Below are 16,963 nucleotides of genomic sequence, written 5' to 3'. Positions count from 1 at the left end.
CCCAGAGCTGGACAGTGATGTCAGGAGCACAGCTGGAGTCCCAGTAGGAACGCTACTAGCGCTCTGTCTGGGACTCCATCTCTGGGGTTGCCCCTGACGTCTCTGTCCATATATGAACAGTGATGTCAGGAGCAGAGCTGTAATCCCAGGCAAAGTGCTAGAAGCGGCTCCACTCCGTGACTCCATATATGGACACTGATATCAGGGGCTTCCCCAGAGTTCCGGAGCAGATCCTATACTAGTCCTCCGCTCTGGGACCCCAGGTGTGAGGTTGCCCCTGACAGCATATTCCAGGCTAGGAGGATCCCCTGAAGTCACTGTGTATGGACCGTGACATCAGGGGCTCCTCCAGCAGAGGAATCCCTGGTCAAAGCGTCGGCAATGGTCTGGCTGGGGATTCCACTCCTAGAGGGAGCCCCAATGGAACTATCTACAGGGGGTGTGTTTGGCATTATCTACAGAGGGCACTGTGGGTGTGTGGCAGTATCTACAGGGGACACTAGCATTATCTAGGTGTGTGTGTGTGTGTCCGTATCTACAGTGGGCTCTGTGGCACTATCTAAAAAGGGGCTGCCCAATCTTGACATTTGTGTGCCTGCCAAACGCTTCCAACTGAGCTGCTGGACTGCATTTATCGACACCTAAGCTGGAAAACTGGATTGTTGAAATAAGCACGTGGAGAAAATGCACAAATTTCCGTTAAGTTTAAACCTAGTGGTATTATTATAGTAATGTAGTATTATTATAGTAGTTCAAATAACTAATTGATTAACAATAATTTTGTATTGTATCAAATTTGAAAGTAATGCGGCCCGTCAACTTCACATTTTTTTTCTATATGTGGCCCACTTACCCGGCCGAGCTTGAAACCCCTGCCTTAGAGCTACTGCTATTCTGTGCTGTTGAGGAAGGGGATCTGGGCAGAATCTGTCGTCTTCCTTCTAGCAGCAAATTATGTAGTCCCTTCTTACACCCCCTGCAAAAGGAGTCTTCTCCTCTACATTCCCTTGCTACTGCAGAGGCTCTGCCCCTTCCCTGACAATCAAGGAAAGAAGCTATTTCTATTGGATGCTCTGAAGTCATCTGAGGATCGCTATGCAGAGACTTGGCTGTGGGGATAGTGACTGAAGATGTCACCGGCACTCCGCTCATTAGGTGGAGGTGCACATTGCTATACACTTTGAAAACCAGGTGTCGCCATGCTATGTAAATAAATGTCGTAATTCTTCACTGGATCATTTCATAACAGAATGTAAATGGCAACAATGTTCTTTTTTTTTTACTATTGAATATGGTATTTAATGGTGGTACAAGCCTTTTAAATACCAAATCTCTTGCGATTTCCTTGTTGCTTCCAAATGTTAAAAGTACATTTCAAGTAATATTACAAAACAGGAGGCGTTTGAGTCTCCTCCTTCAAATATGTTATCACTAAATTACGTTGCAGAGCTGCCACTAAAAGTCCTAGCACACTGTGACCACCTGCAGCTTACATAGCATTCTTGCATCTGGTAGTTTAAAGGCTATATACACCTTTAGGCCCGGTTCCCACTTAGCGTAAACGCTGCGGAATTCTGTGCGTAAATTCCGCAGTGTTTACAGTAGCAGCAAAGTGGATGAGATTTAGAAAATGTCATGCCCACGATGCAGAAAAAAACCAGCATAAACGTTAACTTGACCTGCGGTGTGGAATGTAATTCCGCAGCGTGTCAATTTATGCTGCGTTTTTGTTCGTTTTCTGTTGCAGGTTTACCCCATTGAATTCAATAGGGATACAAAACCCGTAATCACAGCTTTTACTACAGAAAAAAAAAAAATTATACCCAGAATGCCCTCCTTCCTGCAGTCCGGCCTACTGGGATGACATTGCATCCCATGTGACCGCTGCAGCGTCACATGGGATGCAATGTCATCCTGAGAGGCCGGAGCGAACGTCAGAGGAGGGAGGGGGTAAGTATGAACGGCTTTCCTCCGCCGCGGAATCAATGTGGTGCGATTTTTCGGACAGACTGTCCTGCGAGTTCCAGGTCGGACATGCATGATTTTTACGCAGCGTATCCATCCCTTGGGAACCGAGCCTTGGAAAATGAGTTTATTTTATAATAAACCTGTGCTTGGTGCAGCTTTCGAATTAAGTTTTCTTAAATTATTACATTTTTTTTTAAATACAGCTGCTTTGTAATCTGTATACAGAGCAGCTATATAGAGCTGAGACCTGAATATGTCACGTCAGCAGCACTTGCAAGTCCCATTGTCAGCGGGTCCTACATGTCTCTGACATGAGTATCCACCTGTTATCGATCACATCTAAGTTATAAGATTAGATGTGATCGGTAACCGCTCGATCCTGCGTGTCAGAACCTGAAAGCGGCAGGCTGCCTTTACAAGAAAAAGTCTGTACACTTTAATCATTCATATTGATCAAGGCATAGAGATGAGCCAGGTTATTGGTTTTGGCAAATTTTGCTTGTTTCCTGTTGGAGGCTAAAATAGGAATACCGTGAAATCCAGACAAAATGATATTCAGCTAAATCATAGATGTCTGTGAGAAGATTACATTGGTGAAGTCTCGGACCAAATGGATTTCCAGAAGGTAAAGGTCTCTCTGTAGCATTCAAACCCCTCAGAATCATTTTCTGAAAATCTAACACCACGTTCTTACCCTATTCTCGGTTGTCATAGCGACACGTTCCGCCGGTCTCCATGCAGCCCGGTCCCCTGGGATGGCACTTGAGCCTGTGATTGACTGCAGCAGTCACATGGGATAAAATATCCAACAACTCCAGCCTAGCCGGAGAACTGTAGGAGCTGTAGGATTTGTGTATAGGGACATAATCTTCCCTATCATATTTTGACCTAGACGAATTTGTGACAGGGCCTTCTGGAGAAATAGCCAGCTCCCCAAATCCCCATCTCCTTTCCAGGGGATGCCAGCGCTCACTTCCGCTCTGGTCCGCTGTGTCAAGTAGGGTGCGCGCGCACGCTCGTGCCCGCTCTTAAAGGGCCAGCGCGCGCACATGAAGACAATCATCATCAACTTACATGATTTCCTGGACTATAAGAAGGCCCCAGCCCTTCTGATCCTTGCCTGAGCGTTATTAGTATATCCCAAGTCTGTCTTGCAAATGGTCCCTTAGTGTTTCCCGTTCCAGTTGTTACCCGTGCCCTGTCACCTGTTCCTGTATCCCATGCTGTGTTCTTGTTCATGTGCCTATTAGTCGGAGTCGTGTCTGCACCTACTGTTGTTTGCCACGTCCTGTGTCATCCGCCATGGTGTGATTCGCCACGTCTGGCGGCACCTGCTGTCATCTGCCACGTCTAGCGTTACCTGCTGCTCCCACCTCCATCTGTGCCAGAGCTGTGGCCACTGTCTGCACTATCCAGGTACCCTTGTGCGGGACTTTGTATTGCTGGGGTTCCCTGTTGTTTGGCCAGCTGCCTTCCCGCTATGGCGCTGCGGCCTAGTGGGTCCACATACCCATAAACCGTGACAGTACGCTCAGGACATGGACCCCGCTGGTCAACCTGAGACCTTGACGACACAAGCCCTGCTGGCTGAGATGCAAGACCTCCAGTCACGGCAAGACCAACTCCTCCTGTCGGTGAACGCCATTGCCCAGCGGCTGGTTGCTCCAACCACAGTCGTCACCGTACCCATTCCTGCAGTTCCTCCTGCTACACTTCTTGTCTGTACCAGTGCCGATCCCCTGTGCTTCTTGCCGCTACCTCCACGCTATGACGGAGACCCGAGGACCTGCAGGGGATTTTTGAATCCGTTCTTGATCCACTTCAGACTACATGCCAGGGCCTTCTCTTCAGATGACGTCAGGATCGCCTTCATCATCTCTCTCCTTACTGGCAAAGCCCTGGCATAGGCAAATCCTCTGTGGGACCATCAGGGAGCAGAGACCCGTGACTTGCAGTGCTTCTTACGGACTTTCCGCTCGATCTTTGAGGAACCTGGGAGAGTTTCTTCGGCTGCTGCATCTCTGCTGACTCTACACCAGGGAGACCTCTCCGTGGGCAAGTATGCCATTCAGTTCCGTATCTGGCATTGGTGGCCACATGCTGGCAGGGACTGTCTTCGGGGATTAAGGACGAGCTGGCTGGTCGCGATCTGCCATCTACCCTGGACGATCTTATCTTACTTGCCACCCGGGTTGACATGAGGATCCGGTAGCGTTCCCAAGAAGTTCCCTGGGAGAGAGAACTTCCTAGGCTGGATTTTGCTTTCAGCAATTCTTACTATCCTCCTCAGTCGTCCCACCAGAGGATCCTATGCAGATGAACCATGTCAAATTGTCTACCCAGGAGAAACAACGCAGACACACTTCTGGACTTTGTCTGTATTGCGGCCTCAGAGGCCATATTGTGCATCTGTGTCCCCAGAGGCCAGAGAGACCCCAGTGCCTAGGATTCAGTGGAGAGACAACCCTAGGTGGAACGGTACCTAATAAAGCATTCTGTTCCAAGTTGACTATTCCTGTGACCCTAGTATCTGGCGAGAGGACGCATCGGGTTTCTGCCTATCTTGACTCTGGGTCTGCGGCAAACTTCATCCAAAAGGAGCTAGTGGATCATCTTCAGTTGCCCACAGTTCCCTTGGAGACATTACCTGCAAATGCTGATGCTGCTGCAGAATCAACTGTAGCCTCTGGTGCCGATGTGTCCTCGCTCGTCTGACACGATGCAGGACCTGGGGAAGTGACGTCACAGCGTGATCTGCCAGAAGCTGGGCGTTCTGAAGAGAAGTGGATGATACTTCTCGTCAGAACGCCCAGCGAGTAAAAGTAGTAAAAACGCCCCGATGTACGCACATAATACACGCCCACTTGGACTTTTACTTTTAAACACGCCCACTTGGACTTTTGCAAGCCTCATTTGCATAAATACAAAAATGGTCATAACTTGGCCAAAAATGCTCGTTTTTTTTAAAATAAAAACGTTACTGTAATCTACATTGCAGCGCCTATCTGCTGCAATAGCAGATAGGGGTTGCAAAATCTGGTGACAGAGCCTCTTTAAACACAAAAGAATAAGCCATACTTTTATTCACTGTATTTAATTCCACTCCCATTAGGCCTCAGATGAAACTGTGTTACCTGTCTGAACCTCCCAGGTTAAGGTGCACAGTATAACATAAAACACTACACCGTGAGCTTATGTTACCTGCCTGTACCTCGCTACCTGAGTTCACAGTATAATAAAAATTTCATAGTTATATCCTAATAGACTATATATGTAAATGCTTTACCATCCTGAACTTCAAGGTCTAGCTGCGCAGTATAACATAACATAACACTAAACTTATGTTACCTGTTCGCACCTCTCTACCTATTCTTAGTTCACAGAACAAGCAAATACACCACTATCCAATGGCTGATTCTCCAGTTATTTTCCTAAAGTGGCTTTCTTATTATGTATTATAAATACAGGCAACACCCATATAGTAGAAATACATATTATTAATAACCAGGGATACACCAGAATCTGTGAAGGAGTCACAAATGAAAACACAAAAGGACAACTGAGGACAAACACAAAAGATCATATGCAAACAGTACAGACATGAAAGGAATAACACCTCACTGTGAACATGTAATTTGTGGCCTACTTAAAATTAACATCTGAACTCCTCAGTTGTGGTTGGTCATCTAGAGCCATTAGCACATGGTGGAGCACATAAGGCTGTAAGGACAATCTGATGCAGCCATTTTGTCCTTGTCTAAATCCACCATTTGTTGTAATGTGGCCATTTTCTATTACTTCTTTACTAGGCTTTCCACAATTGCTTATACCATGGCAGTTCCTAGCAATATGTCCCATCTGACCACATTTAAAATATTTAACAGGACCACATTTCTTAGTACCCAAAGACTTGCAATACTTGGCAATATGGCCTCCACCAGCATACGCAAAACATTTAATAGTACATGTTCTGCTGGATTTAGGGCCGTCAACAGTGCATGATCTTTTAAAGTTATGCATGGCTAGGGACGCACTTCTAATTATCGTACACTTACATTTGCGTAACACTTTCGTAGCAGTGTTACCTTCAGTTTTCTGAATGGGATCACAATTTGGGATATCTGATCCATCACTCTTACTACTCCCCCCCCCCCTTTTTGCCCTGTAGTGGGCAAACTTACAGCAGAATCAGGCTTTGACTTTAGTGAAGACATTTTAGAAAAATCCTGTATGATGTTTTGCATACTGGTTACCAATTGTGACCTAGCAGCAAGCTCATCATTTAACTTGGCAATGATCACATTTGTAGATGCCGCCTTATCCTTAAATGCATTGATCACAGCATAAGACTCAATCAGCTGTGCATTAATATCATCACCATGATTTCTCAAAACTATCACCTGCAATTCCAGCATGCAAATCTGCTTATCTGTAACAATTTTACATTGGCCATTCTCTGCCAGTTGTGTCTGCAAAGCACAAACCCGCTTCACATTATTGACACAACACTGGCAGTGAAAATTTGGGGAATCACTCTTCATATGTGAGTGATTATGCTTCCACGTACATACACACAGATAAGTTTAGCGAGCATGTGGAGCCGTTTGGAGGTTTTATTAAAAACACTTGCTAATACTTGCTCGCCATTATGTTATAGGGCTGGTGTAATAATGGGGTTGACTGGCTTGTGTCGCCCACTACTACTACCTTCTTTATATCCGGGTCACTAGGGTTATGCCTAGTTCCCCTACCTTTCTTTTATACGAACGTTAATCTAATCGCTTTGCTGCTAAGTAAGCATATACAACTGCACAGTAAATAAAGGTAATATTTATTAATACAAACCGTAATCACACTTCGATATAAAACACCACACACAGAACAGAGTAAATATTCACAGTTAAGTATCCGTGTATCCCAATTGACATAATAACTTAATATGTACTAAGTACACCAATACTACACGTTCCACAGTACCATTACAGTATGTTACAATACTATACTAACACTCACCCACTTAACTAAACATACATACAAGTTACAGTTGAAGCGTCCATGGCCGCGGACCGCCGGGTTTACTTACCCCCCGGCGGCCGCAGCCATGGATCTATGAGCGCTGTCTCGCATCTCCTTCCCAAGAGACGCCAGTGCTCACTTACGCTCCGGTCCGCTGTGTCCCGTAGGCTGCACGCGCATGCTCGTGACCGGCCTTAAAGGGCCAGCACGCGCACAAATAGAATCATCATCATCAACTGCCCATGATTCCCTGGACTATAAAAAGGCCCTGCCCCTATGATCCATGCCTGAGCATTGTTAGTGTTCCCATGTCTGTTCCTGTTGTTACCCGTGCCCTGTATCCCGTGCTGTCTTTGTTCCAGAGCCTGTTAGTGTTGGAGTCTGGTCCTCTGCACCTGATGTCCAGTGTGATCCGCCACGTCTGGCGCAATCTGCTGCACCTGCTGCATTCATCTCCATTCCTGACAAAGCCTCGGCCACTGTCTGGACTATTCAGGCACCCTAGTGTAGGACTTTGTATTGCTGGGGTACTCTGCTGTTTGGCCAGTTGCCTCCCGGCTATGGCGGTGCGGCCCAGTGGGTCCACATACCCACAGACCGTGACAGTACGCTCAGGCCATGGACCCCGCTGGTCAACCTGAGACCTTGACGTCACAAGCCATGCTGGCCGAGATGCAAGACCTTCAGTCACGGCAAGACCAACTCCTCCTGTCGGTGAACACCATTGCACATCGGCTGGTTGCCCAAACCACAGTCGTCACCGAACCTATTCCTGTGGTTCCTCCTGCTACACTTCCTGTATGTAACAGTGCCGATCCCCTATGCTTCTTGCCGCTACCTGCTCGCTATGACGGAGATACGAGGGCCTGCTGGGGAATTCTGAATCAGTGCCAGATCCACTTCAGACTACATGCCTTCATAATCTCTCTCCTTACTGGCAAAGCCCTGGCATGGGCAAACCCTCTGTGGGAACATCAGGGACCAGAGACCCGTGACTTGCAGTGCTTTTTACAGACTTTCCGTTTGATATTTGAAGAACCTGGGAGAGTTTCTTCTGCTACTGCATCCCTTCTGACCCTACGCCAGGGAGACCTCTCCGTGGGCGAGTATGCCATTCAGTTTAGTATCCTGGCTACTGAACTGACCTGAAACAATAAGGCTTTGTTCGCCACATTCTGGCAGGGACTGTCTTCTGGGATTAAAGACGAGCTGCCAGCTCGCGATTTTCCACCTACCCTGGATGATCTCATCCTTTTAGCCACCTGCGTTGACATGAGGATCCGGGAGCGTTCCCAAGAGGTTCTCCGGGAGAGAGGATTTCCTAGGCTGGTTTCTACCTTCCAGCAGTCCCTACTGTCCTCTTTAGTCGTTCCACCCAGGAGCCTATGCAGATGGACCGAGCCAAATTGCTGTCGTCTGCCACATCCAGTGTCTTCTGCCACGTCCAGTGTCATCTGCCATGTCCAGTGTGATCCACCGCATCTGGCGTAACCTGCTGCATCCATCTCCATGCGTGCCAAAGTCTCGGCCACTGTCTGGACTATTCAGGTACCCTAGTGCGGGACTTTGCACTGTATTGCTGGGGTACTCTGTTCTTTGGCCAGCTGCCTCCCTGCTACGGTGGTGCGGCCTAGTGGGTCCACATACCCACAGACCGTGAAAACAGTGCACTCATGCTTCTGTGACCCACCCCCACCTTGCTCTAACTATCCCTGTGACTACACAATAAGGGGCTATAGGGAAAGAGAAAGGACAAAGGGTGTTGTAGCTGAAAGGGTTGGTGTCCAGGACCTGTAGAGTGAGTTCAGCAGGCCTGCATGCTGGGTTACCAGAGAAGGCAAATGGTTAGGGGTTGGATGCGGTAGAAGGGTTGGAGGGGGAGAAGGGTAGGAGAGAAAGAGAGCGAGAGAGAGGGGGACGATACATAGCGGTGCATGTGGTCCTAGGTTGGTGAGTCAGGAACAAGAAAGCTATTGGTGTCTGGTGGGGGAGTCAGGAGCAGGAGAGGGATCAGCATGCCTGTTACCCCTCTTATACCTTGTCCGTGCACAACTGTATGACATCATGTAACGTCTATGGCCGCGGCCCGTCGTTCTGACTTACGCTCTAACTCCTTCCATGTCTCCCTGCTGAAGCCCGCTACTCCAGGACTCCTAGTTCCGCAGTGGCTCCTGGCGGCTCGTCAGGGACTTTCGAAGTAAGGGAGATCCTTGCCACCAAGAAAGTGGGAGGAAGGACATTTTATCTGGTGGATTGGAGGGGATTTGGTCCAGAAGAGAGGTCTTGGGAGCCAGAGGAGAACATCGATGCTCATATTCTCATGAAGAAGTTTCTCTTCCGCTCTGGCCCTAAGAAGAGGGGGCGTAAGAGGGGGGATACTGCAATGTCTATGGCCGCGGCCCGTCGTTCTGACTTACCCTCTGACGACCACGTCGATGGACATGTGAGTTCTCGGCGTTATCTCCCTCCTGGGAGACTCCGGCACTCACTTCTTGCTTCAGAGACTGTCTCCCGCAGGGCGTGCGCGCCCGCGCGTGCAGGGCCTTAAAGGGCCAGGGCGCGCACAATTGCAGGTAATCTGCAATAAGTCCAAAATGCTGCTGGACTATAAAAAGAGCTCTGCCCTCTTGATCATTGCCTGAGCGTTGTTGTTACCTAACGTTTATCTTGGAAATGGTCTCCTAGTGTTTTCCAGTTCTCAGTGTTACCCGTTCCTGCTGACTGTACCCTGTATCCTGTGCTTCCGTGCCTCTGTGCCATCGAGAGTTGAAGTCGAGCTGTGTTTTCCGCTGCATCTGCTGTGTTACACCCACCGAGTGTTTGTCTGCTGCCGGAGCCTTATCTTAAAGGGGTTGTCCGAGATATATTTTTATTTTAAATTTAAACACACAATGCACACATTAAATATTCCATAATATACTTACCTGTGCAATCTTGCTTCTGTTCTCCGTTCTGGCAGCTCTTTTCTTCCGATCACATGTCTTCTGACGTCACGTTTTCTTCCTCCTCCACTGTCGTGTCGTATCCCAATCACATGGTCTCGCCCCAGCAAGACCTCGGATGGGATACGACACGTCACTGGAGACGTGTCGTTTCTGCGGGTGCCCGCCCGCCCAGCCTATGCATCTTTTCACTGTGAGCGCGCCTATGCGTGTGCACAGTGAAAAAAGTGAAGAGGGACGGCACCTGCGGACTAGAGAGGTACAGTGGCATCTGTACTTTTAGTTCTTCCCCTATCAAAGCCTACACATAGTAGGCTTTGATAGGGAATTATACAATACGATGCAGCACACGGGTCGCATGCAGCCCTTGAGGCTGTTATCTGCGGCCCGTGGGACACCGTTGCGCCGTAGGACCCGCACTACGCTAGTATAGGCTCTGTTCCGATGTCCCGGAGCAGAACCTATAATAGTACACTGTTTAACAACTGGTTCCCGACTGCTGGCTGTATTTTTACGGCCAGCGGTCAGGGACGGGTCCTTAAAACCCGAGCCATAGACTTTCTACGGCTCGGGTTTTAACCTGCTGCCCGCGCGATCGGGCAGCTGAATGTCGGGTCTCCGGCTGTCAGTGACTGCTGGGGACCTTGAGGAGAAGATAGAAGCAGCTTTCGCTGCTTCTGTCTTCTCCGATGTTTTTTTACACAGCGTTCAATGAACGCTGTGTATATGAATAGAGACAGCAGCGCCGCGCCGCTGTCTCTATTCCTCCCGGTGATCATGTGACTGGTCACATGATCGCCGGGTGCCGTTACTGACAGACTGATGCTGGGTCTTACTAGACCAAGCACAGCCCTATCAGTGACAATCGTCACTGTGCAGCCCCAGTTACAGTGGAAAGACGGTGTAAAAGAAAGAAAAAAAATATATAAAGTTCCCCAAAGGTCTTTTCTGACCTTTGGGGGACAGACCATAGTAATAAAAAAATAGTAAAGTACAAAAAAAATAAAATAATAAATACACATAAAATACCCACCCAAAAAAAACCGTTCCCCCCGCCAATCATTGTTGTAACGCTAGCCCGGACCCAATTACCCTAATATGGACATGTAATATATAAAAATTTACGGTAGACAATGACGATCACAAATAAAAGGTCTATTTTAGGGTAAAACTATGTTATTACCATAAAAAAAATAGCTGAAACGTAAAAAAGCGTATTTTTTTACTATTATTTTCAAACTTTATGAACGAAAATTATTATTATTATACAATTATTATTGTTAGCCCAACAAATAAAAAAGTTATAGCCATTTAACGAACACGTGCTAAAAATGGTGTCTGGTCGTGAAGGCGCAAAATAGCCCCGTCCTGAACTAGATAAGATCTTCTGGGGTCCTGTATCTAAGCCTACATTGTTAGGGTATGTTCACACGAGGGCGTACGTAACGGCTGAAATTACGGGGATGTTTCCGCCTGAAAACATCCGTGTAATTTCAGCCGTAACGGCATGTGCAGGCGCTTGAACGCCGCGTCAATTACGGACGTAATTGGCGCTGCTATTCATTGGAGTCAATGAATAACGGCTCCAATTACGGCCAAAGAAGTGACAGGTCACTTCTTTGACGCGGGCGTCTATTTACGCGCCGTAATTTGACAGCGGCGCGTAAATTACGGCTCGTGTGAACAGACAAACGTCTGCCCATTGCTTTCAATGGGCAGATGTTTGTCAGCGCTATCGAGGCGCTATTTTCGGACGTAAATCGGGGCAAAAACGCCCGAATTACGTCCGTAATTAGTGCGTGTGAACATACCCTTAGGCTTAGATACAGGACCCCAGATGACATTCTTTTTATTCCTGTATTAGGGTATGTTCACACGACAGCGTCCGTAACGGCTCAAATTACGGGAATGTTTCCGCCTGAAAACATCCCCGTAATTTCAGCCGTAACGGCATGTGCAGGCTCTTGAACGCAGCGTCCATTACGGACGTAATTGGCGCTGCTATTCATAGGAGTCAATGAATAACGGCTCCAATTACGGCCAAAGAAGTGACAGGACACTTCTTTGGCGCGGGCGTCAAAAGCCACTTACCTGCTCCGTGAGGCAGCATCATATGCGTGGTTTTTGCGCAGCCGCCATCATTATGACACGCCATTTGGATGTTTGTAAACAGAAAAGCACGTGGTGCTTTTCTGTTTACATTCATCCTTTTGACAGCTGTTGTGCAAAACAGCCAGTTCGCACGGAGGTGCTTCCGTGGGGCATGCGTTGTTTTCACACACCCATTGACTTCAATGGGTGCGTGATGCGCGAAAAACGCCGGAATATAGAACATGTCGTGAGTTTTACGCAGCGGAATCACGCTGCGCAAAAATCAATGACAGTCTGCACTGCTCCATAGACTTACATAGGTCCGTACCACACGTGTGAAAAACACGCGGGTTGCACGGACGTATATGGCGTTCGTGTAAATCCGCCCTTAGGTAGACAGCGCCACTATGATTCCGGTCCACAACGGATTGCTTCATGTCTCTGCCTAGGTCTATGTCCAAGCAAAGCGTGCAGGAGCGGAATCCCCGACCATAGTGGGATTCCACTACTCCGATAAGTTACAATAGCGCTACGCACAATAGCGCTAGGTACAGGTGGGGGGAGGGGTAGTGTGTCATCTATGTAATAAAATTACTCCTCCTCACAGCACAAAGTGCATGTGAGGAGGAGGAATGGTACACGAAGTACAATAACGGAGGCAGCATTAGGCTAAGCTCACACAGAGTATTTTGCTGAGTTTTTTTTAAGCGGAAACAGCGTAGCAAAACTCGTCAAAAACGGCTCGAAAATGCGTACCATTGATTTCAATGGGAGGCGTCGGCGTCTTTTTCCCACGAGCAGTAAAACTGCCTCGTGGGAAAAAGTAGCGAGATGCTGCTTCTTCGGGCGTTTACGCCTCTGACCTCCCATTGACTTCAATGGGAGGCAGAGAAAGCGTATTTTGCGTTGTTTTATGCCCGCTGCGCTCAATTGCCGTGGGCGAAAAACGCCACGGAAAACGACGCGAAAAACGCAGCAAAAAAAGGCGCAAAAACAACGCCAAAAAGGCTACGATAAACGCAGCGAAAAACATCGCAAATAAAGCCGCGAAAAAAGAGGCAATGAACGCCATGAAAAACGACAGGAAAAACGCAACGAAAGACGCAACGAAAAACGCAGAAAAAAAAACGCAAACAACAACGCAAAAAAAGACGCGAAAAACGACGAAAAAAAGGCTACTATAAACGCCACGGAAAACGCTGCGAAAAACATCGCGGAAAAAGATGCGAAAAAAGCCGCAAACAAAGAGGCAAAGAACGCCGCGAAAAACAACTGGGAAAACGCCACGAAAGACGCAGCAAAAATAGGCGCAAACAACGACGCAAAAAAAGAAACGATAAACGACGCGAAAAAGGCTATTATAAACGCAACGGAAAACACAGCAAAAAACATCTCAAAAAAAGACGCAAACAAACAAGCAAAAAACGCCAAGATAAACGAAGCGAAAAACGGCCCGAACAAAGCGGCAAACAAAAACGCAAACAAAGCCGCAAACAGCGCACAAAAAACTCCGGGAAAAATGACGCAAAAATCAACGTGCAGGGAGAGGTAAATCTGCCGCAAACTTCAAGACGGAATTTTGAGGCAGATATTACTCCTGCAAAAAAACTCAGTGTGAACATGGCCTTAGTGGAGAGAGACATGAGATAGAAGAGGGTGGACGAGGGTTCGGGTGAGGGGAGACACGAAGAGGTTTATAGACCTGAAAAGAGAAAGAAAACATAAATGTGAAAAACATAATGGGGGGATAACGGTCATCATCCTTCAAGAATGTCAGCAAGGAGACAAGTCCAGTGAAGGAGGTCAGCGGGGAGGAGCAAGGACAGCTCACATGAACGTACGTGCACGCTCATTGCAGCCTGCAATGAGCGTGCATGGGAAAAAAGTTTCATAACAAGGAAAGATCAACAAACCAGACCTGAACTGCATGTAAACAAACATGTAAAGGGGTCATGTATGACACAGTTTTTGAAAAAATGTTGGTATCTCGGACAACCCCTTTAAGCCTGAATCACCGCTACTGTCTACATTGCCACAGGTACCCTTTCTGGACTATAGACATTGTATTGTACCTGGTTGGCCAGCTGCCTATCGGCTATGCGGTACGGCCCAGTGGGTCCACACCGTGACACATCACATGCTCATGCACGTGCAAGGTGGGGGGCCATGGGACTGTTTATGGCTCCCCCATGGAATCTCATTCCTTGGCGGGGGGGGAGGGAAGGCAGTAGGAATGCATTGGATGTGTCCACTGTCTTTTCCCCCCACTCACATGCACATAGATATAAATATATAGAACACTTCACTTTACATTAACCCATATGCCCGTGACCGCGGCATGATCAAACGGGACTCCTCTCTTGGAGAATCCCTCTGAAGTCAGCCCTGGGGTCCTAGAAAGGACCCCAGGGCTGTCTATTCAGTTTATCTGCTGTTAGGACACACTATGTGCTGCGCTAACAGCAGCCTGTGTCATAGTGACACAGTGTAATGTAATAATATACAGGTGTATGCTAATACATAAGTAAAAAATTAAGTTGTAAATAAAGTTATCCCTTCATGGGATTACATTTTTTTTTAAATAATATATTGCCCATATATTTCATAATAACAAAAAACCTACACGTATCTACACAACTGTAATAACCTGAAGAATTCATTTAACAGGTTATTTAGTGGGAAACGTGAACGGGATAAAAAAAGGCTAGAATTGTGGGTTTTTTAGATTCACGCCTGCAAAAAATATATTATTTAACTTACACAATAACTTTTTTCTACCCTGAAATCGTACAGAAAAAAAAATAAAAATTCTCCCGCATAAAACAAGGCCTCATATAGCCCAGGTCAATAAAAAAAAAGAAAAAAAGTCATAGCTGCTGAAAGACAATGGCAAAAACTAAAAAATGTTGCTGGTTATTAAGGCCTTTTCAGGTCCGGTCATTAAGGGGTTAACCCGTTAGTGACCGCCCCATAGTGTTTTTACGTCGGTCACTAACGGGCCTTATTCCGATACAATAGACTTTTTACATCGCTGCATCGGAATAAGTAAACAGAGCAGGGAGCTGTCAAATCTCCCTGCTCTCAGCTGCCAGAGGTAGCTGAGGGTTGGGGGCGTCCCTGCTCTGCCGGGTGAGATCGATATTAGTATCGATCTCACCCGTTTAACCCTTCTGATGCGGTGCTCAATAGCGTGCACCTCATCTGAGTGGTTTTGGAGAGAGGGAGGGAGCACCCTCTCATCCCACTGACACACTAAGATCGCCGAGTGTCTCTCTCTGATGGCAGCCGGGGGCCTAATAAAGGTCCCCCAGGTCTGCCTGTAATGAATGCCTGCTAGATCATGCCCTGGCATGACCTAGCAGATGCATGTCCGTTTTACACGGACAGGCATAATACACTGCAATACAGAAGTATTGCAGTGTATTATAAATGCGATTGGATAATCGCATAGTGAAGTCCCCTAGTGGGACTAGTAAAAAAGTTTAAAAAAAAGTTTAATAAAAAGTGAAAAAAAAACGTAAAAAAAAAAAAACGAAAAGCCCACTTTTCCCCCTTACAAACTGCTTTATTATTAACAAACAAAATAAAGTAAAAAAGTTACACATATGGTATCACCGCGTCCGTAACGACCCCGACTATAAACTTATTACATAATTTCACCCGCACGGTGAACGTCGTAAAAAATAAAATAAAAAAACATACAAAAATTGCTGTTTTCTTTGAATCCAGCCTTAAAAAAAATGTGATAAAAAGTGATCAAAAAGTCGCATCTACTCCAAAATTGTACCGATAAAAACTACAAGTCGTCCCGCAAAAAAAAAGCCCTCCTACAATTGCATCGGTGAAAAAATAAAAAAGTTACGGCTCTTCAAATATGGAGACACAAAAACAAATAATTTTGAAAAAAAAGTGTTTTCACTGTGTAAAAGTAGTAAAACATACAAAATCTATATAAATTTGGTATCGTTGCAATCGCAACAACCCGCTGAATAAAGTTATTGTGTTATTTATACCACACGGTAAACGGTGTAAATTTAGGACACAAAAAAGTGTGCCAAAATTGCTGTTTTTTTTCTATTCCACCCCCAAAAAAAGTTAATAAAAGTTAATCAATAAATTCTATGTACCCCAAAATGGTGCTATTAAAAATTACAACTTGTCCCGCAAAAAACAAGACCTTATACAGCTATGTCAACGCAAAAATAAAAAGTGTATAGCTCTTGGAATGCGACGATGGAAAAAGGCTGGTCATTAAGGGGTTAATGAAAGGTCTACTGGAGGTTCTCCCAGAGGTATTTCTACAGAAGGAAATGGCATATCTGTGAATTTTGCATTTATTTAATAAATCATTGCAAAGTAAATTTGTTCATGTTTTGTTTGTTCCGCTACATCACCTTTATCTTTATGTACTGTTTGGTTAAAAATTGATATGTCCACATATTTAAAAAAAAAATAGAAAAAAAAAGCACCCTGTCGTTACATGACTGTATTTGAGCTTAAAATAAAAAATAAAAAGAGACATGGCGCCACATAGTGCAATAAAAGTGATGGAGCTAATGGGAGCAATTATAAATCAGGAAAATTGCTCACCTTAGATAGTGGACACCGTATAGGTGTCACAAAAGCAAGAAGCTGTTGCCAGGTCCATACACAAACAAAGCAAGTTTGCTGTCAGAGGTAAAGCTGATTGCAGTAGAACAAAATGGACCAAAGGCGCTGCTAGTAAGGATGTCAAGGTAGAAAGGACTTGAAATAAACGTATTTATTTGCAAAAGACAGGGCTACGCGTTTCAACGCCGGACCGGCGTCTTCATCAGGCCAATACACATGGTGCGATACACGCACGTTTAAATACAAAAGGAACTTTTGTATTTATACCTGATATACAAATAACGTCGATAGACAACGAAATAACAAATATAAATATCTTTATTATCCCATAAGGG

The sequence above is a fragment of the Rhinoderma darwinii genome, chromosome 1 (genome assembly GCF_050947455.1).
Source record: "Rhinoderma darwinii isolate aRhiDar2 chromosome 1, aRhiDar2.hap1, whole genome shotgun sequence".
Lineage (NCBI taxonomy): Eukaryota > Metazoa > Chordata > Amphibia > Anura > Rhinodermatidae > Rhinoderma > Rhinoderma darwinii.
The sequence above is the reverse complement of the archived record's forward strand: the minus strand, read 5'-3'. Positions refer to the sequence as shown.